Here is a 10,709-nt window from a genome sequence, read left to right as displayed (position 1 = left end):
ACAGCTATTTTGTATTGAATCCAATACAAAATTATTTGAATTTCCCGCCGATACTCCCGCCGGCACCGACGTCACTGGGAAACGCAGCAGATTCCATGTCTCTGCAGTTCGTTGTTGGAGCTGGAAGAAGATAGACATGTCCCCAGGACCTGCGGGGACCAGCAGGACACTGGGGGACAGCGACAGAGCAATGTAAGTGGGTTTTTTTCAGGTTAAAGTGACCCCGAGTGTGACTCGGGATTACCGCTTTTTGCACCTTAAATCCACCTCGAGTCACACTCGGGATTACCCCTAGGGGGGTTAAAGCTCTCCAAGGCTGGAGAGGATACACTTTTATCAGTGAAGCTGGGTGATCCAGTAAACCTGGAATGGAGTTTTTAAAAATCATTTGCTATTTGTTCATTCCAGGGTTGCTGCCCTACCCAGCTTCACTGATAAAAGTGTATCCTCTCCAGCCTTGGAAACCTTTAACCCCCCCAGCGGTAATCCCGAGTGTGATTCGAGATGGATTTTAGGTGCAAAAAGTGGTAATCCCGAGTCACACTCGGGATCGCTTTAACCTGAAAAAAAAAACACGTTCCACATACAGAGCTGTATTAAATCAGGCCCTTTGTGTGGAATGTCTCAGATTTTAGGCATTTTTTTCTTTCACTGTTCTTTCAGTGCTTACAAAAGTATTGAACATGACAATACCAAAGCATTTGTTATTTCATAACATAAATGCAAAGGGTGACAATATTTTTGGCCATGATAAGTATTTGACTCCCATGCAGCAAGTACAAATGCGATCTAAAATTTGTAGTGCACAGCAAAATTGCTTTGAAGCAGCTCTCAAATGCAGAAGTCTGTGGTAGCAAAAAATGAATGCAAGCGGATCCCAGCAGAGTGAGCTGATTACTTCTTCTTTTCATTCTTCACAAGACAGGTCATCTAGTGACCAAAAAAAGTACTGCAAGCAAAATCTCTACATAAAAGCTAAATATTGCAGCAAAAGCTGGTTTTGTCACTGTAGCTTTCCACAGGCTAATCATTTTTATCTGGTATTTTTGTCTGGCATTCAGCTTTAACATCCACTATAGTGATCTAGGTTTTTAAATGGCACTGGGATAACTGTTATTGCAGTACTATTTTAAAAATGTGCTCAGTGTCACTTACCCATGCATAACAATGTGACAGTATGTTTGGAAAGGAATCCCCAATCCTCAGGAAGATCCTGAGCATTAATTCTGACAAGAGTCTTTTCACTATCAGACATCATGTGCTTTCTTCTGGCCTAGCTTTGCTTGGGGGAGGTGAATGGTGGCAGGCAGTTAGCAGTTCTTCTACTGGATTTACCTTTTCAGAAATTTCCTCCTAGGACCTCTGAATTTCAACCTGTGCGATCTGATAGTGGATGGATTATTGTAGTTTGTTCCATTGCTAAAACAAGTATCCATGTGTACCATGCTTTACACAAGTGGTGTTGGGTTTACAGAGACACAACAGATCTAAGGATATATATACAAATATCATTACCTCCAGCATCCACATCTTTCTAGGTAGAGCCCATCACTGTAACCACTGGTGAGGACCATCGGGTGAACTTTGCCCCCTCTTCCTGTTAGAGTTAGTGTGACAACTTACCCTATTTGTTTCCTAAAGCTCCAATTGTGGGCCTCTGTACTGTTTTTCTTGCAGTTAACTAGGCACACTGCTTCATACCTAAAGGACTTTTTTTAATTTAAAACAATACTGACAGTGTTGCTGAGTAAGGCTACATACACACGTTAGATGTTTCTCGTCGGATAATCGGCTCAGGGCCACCAGATGAGAATCTGGCATGTGTACTGTGATCATCTTCCGTTTTCTGGACGACCGCCCTGGTGAATCTACGGATGACAGACTAGGACCTCTCCTATAGAGCAGAGTGGTGCTGTATGTACAGAGCTCGTTCAAGCATTGTGCATTTGTTTGTCATTCTCCTTTCCAACGACAATTATTGCATGTGTGTATATAGCCTAAGTTCATAATACAAATGTGGTTTGTTCCTAATTGTTCCTGATAACTTAATTATTAAAGCACCCATTACCTCCACTGTTTAATAGATTTGATTGTGTTCAGTGGGTGTTGTGTGTTTGCTAGTTAGTAATTATCTAACTATTGGTGCATACAAGATGGATTTTTAAAATGTGTAGCTTTTGTAAAAAATATTTGAATTAAAGTTTAAAAAATATAAAATACAGGCAACATTTATCAATTTCGTCACACAGGCAATGCTAAACAGGTGCAGTGAGACAAATTAGGCAACAGATTTACTAAAGGTTTCTAAATCACTACCTCAGTTGCTCTAAAGTAGCACTGCAACAGAATAAGCCCTGACCCTGACTGTTGTTGTTTAGAATGAAAATCTTCTTCTAAACTTTGCTTATCTGTTACAGTTGCCTAAACAGCAAAACAGGCACAAGATGTCACAGACACACGGCATCACGTTGTCACAGAGACAATGCAGTCTAAAAACACAAACAATAAATCTACTTTTCTAGTATATTAATTAACTTCTGAATGCTTTTTTTAAAGAGATACTAACCAGTATTTGTTAGGAATCAAAATGTATAAAATGTTTCATAAGGATTTATTATGCACTCCAAAACTTAATGAATATGTAAGAGACCATTTACTACAAAAACAATGCAAACATTTTCTCTCTCTAAAATTTGCTTGGTGTATGTCAGATTTTTGGTACTATGGTGCGCGGTGAGGTAATTTATTTGAAGTAACACATGCTTTGCAAAAGAAATGTATTTAGTATAATAAGGGGTAACATCTGCAAGAGCATGTCTTAATTATGGAATATGCTAAATTAAACCAATGATCCTTATGCTATGCCATGTGTAAAGATCAGATTGTGCAGCAATGTGCAATTTGTTTTTCCTATTTTACCTCACTGAAAATGAAATACAGTATATACTATTTTCAGTTCACATGTTTGTCTAATACATTTTTTTTTATTTGTTACAACAATAGTGGGCAAGGTCTCAGATGCTCTGTATCCCTAGAAACATATAGCATGAATTACATGTTAGTAGAGAATGAGCTACAGTCCCCCAAAAATTATTAAAAAAAGAACAGCAGGAATTGCCATCTTTCCCAAAATTCTGCACATAGTGTTGTTGTTGAAAGTTACACCTCAAAAATTAGGCTTTGGAGCCACACAGAAAAATGGACGAAACTGCAGTCAGAAACGGAGGGCAAATGAGTGATGTCCCTGCTTTGCTCCTAATGAGAACCGACTTCATTTGGTCTTTAAGGTTCAGAAGGTGATTGTTAAACAATTACTATTTCTATTAATTACTAGTAATTGTATGTCGTACCCCACATACCAATTGACTGCACCAGTTTCATACTTACTATTCACTCGGTTTATCCTCCTGGGATCAAATGTTCTTTTAAATGGATATCAATAGATTTAGTAGGGCCCCCGGTAAAAACTGCTTGGTGCACCAATATATTTTGGTAATCCTGAACTATTGCATGAAATATGCTGGGATGTTAACCTTGAGAATAATGTAAATGTATTGCCTGTGAGTTATTTCAAATGTTTACTCAAACAGCTTTTCCCAAGACGATCCTCACAGAATCTAGCACTTTATTTAAGTCATAGGTAAATTGTTTCAGATTAAGCTATTTCAGATGTCTGTATACCATTCAAAAATGGACGGCCTATTGAGAAAAATGCAATAAAATATTTAAATCCATTATTTGGTAGCATTCATGTTAGCTGTAACTAACATGAGGTAACATGAATGCTCTCTGCCCATAAACCACAGGCTGCCCTTTGAAATGGTTTATGGGCAGAGAACCTGGGCAATCCAGAAGACCTGGAATGGATCTGGTCCAGGATTAAAAACATTTGCTAACAAATAGCAAATGGCTTTTATGAAATCCATTCTAGGTTTGCTGGATCACCCAGCTTCACTGATGAAAGTGTATCCCCTCCAGTCTTGGAGAGCTTTAATAAATCAGGCCCTATGTATCTGAAGTCATATGAAAAATTATGATTTTGGGTTACTAACAGCGATTTTTTGTCAATTAAAGGTATATATACAGGTAGGTGAGACTAGTACAAAAAGATAAATGTAGAACGCATTCACACATTAGAAAAGGTGTGTTTTAGGAGATTGTAATTTTATCCTGAATATGTAAAAAAAACTCTGGTCTCATTTTGTGGTGCATGTGTGCAGGGACGGGTATATCCAGGAATAGTAATTAGCATTTTTGAACTGTAAATCTATAACATCATATTGACATTCTGACCTAATCTTGTCAAGGGATACAGATTGACATTTAGGGGAATTTAAAGAAATTTCACCAAGTACTAATGTTTTTTTTAAGACAGAAAAAGTATAATATTTATTCAATATGCACAATATAAAAAGGGAAAAAATACAACCATACCATATAATTGGTAACATAATGAGATCAGTAAATTAGGCAGTAAGACAAAGGCTTTCCTAAAATACCGTCTTGTCATATTTTGGCATGTAGCTATATGTACTATATATAGGTCGTATCTGATGTCATATGCTGTGCTGATACCCAACACCGTCTAGCTATGACTATTATAAATGCAGCTTGAACAAGCTAAAGGATGAAATGGTTTCTATAGTAACTAGCATATGACGCATAAGCTTTCCACTAAAGAAATGCAGTTCCCTATTTGTGAATGGAAAATTAGCATGCATGGAAGCACAGATTGTCATTTGTTGTCTTAAGGAACATCAAACACTTTTGTTCTTAAATGTGTTAGAAAATGTCTTGAATATAATACGACATATCAATATTAAGTCTGTTGTCATTAACACTAAACTCATCACCTTCACTTCTCAGATTATATCTGGATTACATAAAATTTGGGTCACGTTTTTTCCCTGAACAACATCAGCTATACCATTTCTTTTCAGTATTGCACTTCTGGCAGCAAAGGGGTTAAATACTTATTGAATATCAGGCCGTTAAATGTGACATATGGCTGTGACCTCCCTACTTATAAGGGAGAGCATACTTAGCCATAGGCAGCCATTTTACCTTGGTCAGCGCCTGGCCACAGTTTCATATTTTGTTTTTTATTTGTTGTTTGCCACAATAAACAAGATATGTCTAGTTTCTATCCTGAAATACATTTCTCACCTCTGTGTGTTGTGTATAAAATCGATCTCCTAAAATACGCAGCAACTATAATCGTACACAGAGATAAGTCATGCGGTTTATTGACAGATTTACAGACCAACCGCACAGCAATGACAAGTCGGGATTGTGATGAACGCCCTCTCAGCCCACACCCTGCGCATAGACTTTCCAGCACGATCAGCAACAGTCCAAGGTCCAGCAGACTGAGAAGGGACGTCGCGGGCAAGTTACCCCTTGCCAAACACACCATCACAGGTAGACTGCCACCATATGCTTAGACAGAAGCACGCACCGTTACCCTTGACAAAGGCAGTTATGATTCTGCTTCTTTAATACTGTCTGTGTCACCCGCTGCCACTCCAGACAGGGATGTCTCAGAGATCACAATGTCTATAGTAGCGTTTTTGGGTTGGCAAGTTACACTATGTCTACTTGGAGCATTTAGAAATTCAGCTTACATTTTTTTTTTAGTGTTTATTAGGTAAAAACATACAAAAACACAGTGCATAAACAAATACAGAAAAATAAAGACTAATCAAAGAACAACAACAGAACAATAGCAACAGAATAAAATAAAAGGGAAAAACTGTGAAATTATACTTAGGTATAGTTGGTTTGTCTTGGTCCATGTTGCTGTATAAATTCCAAGTTATTAGAGTCACCGGGCTCCCTGCAGTGTTCATTGTGTCAGTGCTGTTGTCCTTAGCAACAAGATGGTATCAGTGGGAGCTCCCTGTGTTAGGCTTACATGGCTTTTTCTATGCCAACCACAGAAGTTGGCATAGAAACGGACTAATACAACAATCCAATGACAGCAGGGTGAGGGCTGTCTGAAGGGCTGTCTCCACATTGATTATGATGCTTGTGGACACCCTTGCTTGTGAAAATACCCTTGTTCTAGCCATTATTATAATTTCAAAAGTAATCACTAAAAATTCAAGACTAAACTTTATCCAAATCAGCTGATCCATAAAAGCATAAAAAAAAGACAGAAGGAAAACAATTTTTAAGTTGTTAAAAGAAAACAGATCATTACTGAAAGTATGGTAATTTTATTTCTAACAGGAGTTCAGTGTCTCGGAGAAGACAAGGGCAGCCACAAGGCGGCATCCAAAATTTGCGCATTTTCAAAATTCGCGGGGGTGTCTAGGAATGAATTCTGGGGTTTTACTTTAGTGGAAGTATAAAGAATAATAATAAATGGGTTTCAGAATACAGCTCAAGGTTCAATCAGGGGCCACTCTACTAGAATTATCCGAATTTTATGACACCTGAATACACAAAACTCCAACTTTTGCAATAAGTGTTGTAAACTAGAGGGTCTGGAAGGATGCTGGTTGTCAGAAATATCTGATAAGTGGAAATATATGACCCTGGTCTGTTAAAAGAGACTTTTAAAGACCCTAAAAAGAGAGACAATTTTACATTTTAAGGGCAGAGCAGACATTAATGTTATCCCCAATATCACAGGGTTCACTTAACTCATTGCAATCAATGAATATGTTCATTTAAATCAAACCATTCAAAGAATGTGTTCTATATATACACATTTAGGACAGTATTTACAACATTGAGGGTGATTCTCAGGTACACAGAGGCAATAATTGTCGTTGGAAAGGATCTTTCACAATCATTTCCAATGACGAACTACTGAACCATGCACGAACGATGCTCTATGGAGAGGGAAGGGGGAGAACGAAAGAGCAGCACCGTGCTGCGCTGTCTCCCCCTTTACTTCCATTACGATTGTTCGACGTCCATCGTCCGTGGATCTGCCAGGACTGTTGTTCTGAAGATGAATGAAGAGCAATATACAGATGCAAGATTCTCGTCCGATATCAGCCCTGAGCCAATTATCGTATGAGAACCATTGCATGTGTGTACCTAGCCTTATTTGTTAGTTGACCTGTTCAAAAGGATTATAAAATAAGCTTTGAAAGCATACAGGGGTGGGGGTTGTTATGAGATAGAAACTTAATAAGGTTTATAGATCCTTAAAGAGCATTTAAATGTTCTAGCGGTCACAATTAAAGCAAACAATGCTTCAAGAATGTAATTAATTTCAAACAAATGAAAAGTTTGTTACTTCCTTACTTCAAATGACTTATCTCATCCCTGTAAGATGTAATCATTTTGTTACTATTTAAAAGGAATGTAAAATAAGCAAATTTAAACGCACGTGAAACGCACGTGTTCTTTATTTGTAAAACATGTCACAGCTCCTTTAGGGCTTTGGGAGTAATCAGGGGAGTAGAGCTGTCAGCATGGTAAAGCTCCGCTGACTGCTCTGCTCCCTGATTGGCTGAGGAAAGGGAAATCCTGATGATGGTTGAGCTGACATCAGGGTTTCCTATTTCTCAGCCAATCACAGAGCACTAGAGATGAATGGGCACAAGTCTCCTCATTCATGTCTAGTGCTGAATGGCTGAGAAACGTAAAATCTCAGCCAATCACAGAGCACTAGAGGTGAATGGCGAGTCTTGTCCTCATTTAACACCTATTGCCTGGAGATCCCTCACTGTCAGGAGAAGTCCCAGGGCTGTGCTCATGTCATGATTGCAGCCCTGGGAACCATCCTGTCATTGGGATAACCTGTAAAAAAAAAGTTTAGTTACACAAACACACACATTTAATAAAATAATTTAACATTAAAGCCTCGTCCAATATTTTTACACAGGGAATGAGTAAGGGGTTTTATGTACCCCTGTACTCATTCCCTGAAAGGGTTAAAAGTAAAAGTTATGTAAAATCACAGCAATTCACGGTAAAACGCTTCATAGGCGTTAATAAAAGTTTTTTAGCGCTTTTAAGGTAAGCTTTAAAACTTGTAAAAGTGCATAAAAACGTATATAAACGTGGTAAGAACGTCTATATGCGTTTTTAAAACCGTTCATGTAGACCCATCCTAAGAAAGACACTGATCATTCTCCTCAGTGTAAAAAAAAAAAAAAAAAAGAATATGTATTTCACTGTGTGTAGGCTTCTAATACCTGCTCTCTGAGCTAGAGATTCTTTAGCACTGTATTTTAGAATGAACTCGAAGTATACCACCTGCTGGTGGTATTACCAAATTTGCTTCAATTCCATTGAGGTTAAATTTGGTTCAAAATGGGATCCGAAATTTGGAATCTGAAATCTGAACACTTTTAAAATTTATGGCCACCAAATTTGCTTGTTGAGGCAAGCATTGCCTATATTTAGACTTATTCCAGATATGGGAAATGTACATCATACTTGGTCAATGACAGATATGCACAATTATTAATAATATTATTTTTATTAATATTAATAAAGAGGATTCATATAGCACCAACATATTATGCATCGATGTAGGATAGGAGCTGCAAATGACAGACAAATACAGACAGTGACACGGGAGGAGAGGACCCTGCCTCGAAGAGCTTACAATCTAGGAGGTGGGGGAAATGCATTCATCCATGAATCCATCCATAAATCCATCCCTAGAGTCCCCTGGGAACTTTAAACCTGCCTGGTGCTCAAACTTTTCTAACGTGCAAATGTAAATATTAGGTAAAAAGAAGAATAACAAAAAGGCCCTGTCCCTAAACTTAATTATGATCAGAGAGAGATGGGGCACAAGCAGACTTCTTTCTGATCACCCAAGCTCTTTGAGCACACCCTATATCATTTTTTATTTTCTCCTATTTCTAAGTTTACAATTTTAAGGTACCTAAACCATGGTATTCAAAGTATTCATCTATTACATAGTTTCCCACTAAGCAGCGACTATTTTGCTCAATTTGTTGTCTCATCTTGCTATGCAAAATATTCACTGATAACTGCAAGAATCAAGCAACATTTCTGCAGAACCCACAGTGTCTTCTATTTGGGTGTGCATACTGTACATTTACTTCCTGAGCTGTCCTGAAGCTGTTAGTAGCATTAGAAATGACTGCAATCTAACTTTAAAGTTGTTATAATCTTTGAGAACAAATTACACTACAGTACATGCAGCTACAAAAGTCAGTGAGGTACCAGTTAAGCACAAAGAGTAATTGTATGAACATAAGTAATATTTGTAGTCCAGAAACAGGTGCCCTTCACATTTTTCATATGCATTAGATGCAGTTTTTTGGGCTCAAAGGTCATTTATGCTTACTATGTCAGATTTCATATCATGCTCCTTATCTAAGCTTTCAAGTGAAAAAAAATATCCCCTATAGCCCTCCTAAAGTCAGATTAACACATAGCAAGAATAATACTTTGCAATTAAAACTGATCATATAATGAAAATAGGCAAACCATATATCCAAATGTCAAAACAATCAGAACCATAAATATAAGTTGACGAAGGTATATGTAAAATTCTATTGTATATTGTATATTCTATTGTATATTGTAAAAGATTTTTTTCCGTAAAACCTAAGGATAAGATCTTTTAATTACATTTTCATTTTTCATCATAAAGCAGAAGAATCATAAAGCAAAATCATAAGTGGCAGATATCACACTTGGGGGGACAGGGCCACTAGGGGGCCCTATGGCTGGCACAAAGGTGGTGTGAGCCCTGAGAAGGGCCAAGGCGCAGAGTCTAAGTGGCAAACAGGCCTTCTCCAGAGCCTCTAGTGGTGAGGATGTTGCGCTGCTGGTTACTGCCAGGTTGCTGTCCTTGGGCACACCAGGGTGAGCAGGAGGATACATGGTACCAAATCACTAAGCAGAAGAATTGTCAAGGAAGGCAGGCAGCAAGCAAGAGAGGTTAGGTCACCAGCCAGGGATCAAATACCAGGGATCCAGGAAATAGACACCAGTGACAAAGGAGCCACTGCAGACACAGGGAACACAGGAGACACTGGAAGCAACAGGAGGCACAGGTGACACAGGAATATACACAGAGAGAAACCCTGGAACAGCATAAGGGAATTGTCTAGAAACAGACTGTGCAACAAGGGGTTAACACAGGAGCTGGACAGAGGAAACACTGAATTAAGCAACAGGTGTACAGGAAATTCCTAGCAAATCTAGGGGCTCGGCACTAGTGGAGACACAGTGCATGAACGGTGAGTGCTGTGTCTGAGCTAGGAATAATAAAGAGGCTAATTTCTGATTGGCCGGCAGGCTGGACGAAACTGTAAAAACTTGGAAGAGCAGGCACGGCCAGGGTCAGAACTGCCAGTATGCACAAGAGAGAGGCATCTGCTCTTTAGTGATTAATAGGTAAGTGTGACAGCAGAAATCTAAGTATTCTTGACCTGTGATGTCATAACTGTCATTTTCTTTATAGTTCAAAGACTGGACCTGTATGGAGAAAGAGCCAAATCTGTGGTAAAGGAGTAATTTGCTTTTCCTCAGTCACTGCCACTGCAACTAAAAATCTTCTTCTGCTCACCAACTCCACAGCTGCTAGCTTTTACTACCTGCAGTGAGAGAGGCAAGATAATATGTGAGGAGAAGCAGGAGAGAGTGAAAAAATTCCTACCGTGTTTCCCCGATTTTAGGACATCCCCATTAAGTAAGCCACCCCCGAGTTTAAAAAAATAATTAAAATAAGACACTCACCCGTTTATAAGACAGCTCCAGAT

The sequence above is a fragment of the Pyxicephalus adspersus genome, chromosome 3 (assembly GCF_032062135.1).
Source record: "Pyxicephalus adspersus chromosome 3, UCB_Pads_2.0, whole genome shotgun sequence".
NCBI lineage: Eukaryota > Metazoa > Chordata > Amphibia > Anura > Pyxicephalidae > Pyxicephalus > Pyxicephalus adspersus.
Note: the sequence above shows the minus strand (reverse complement) of the source record.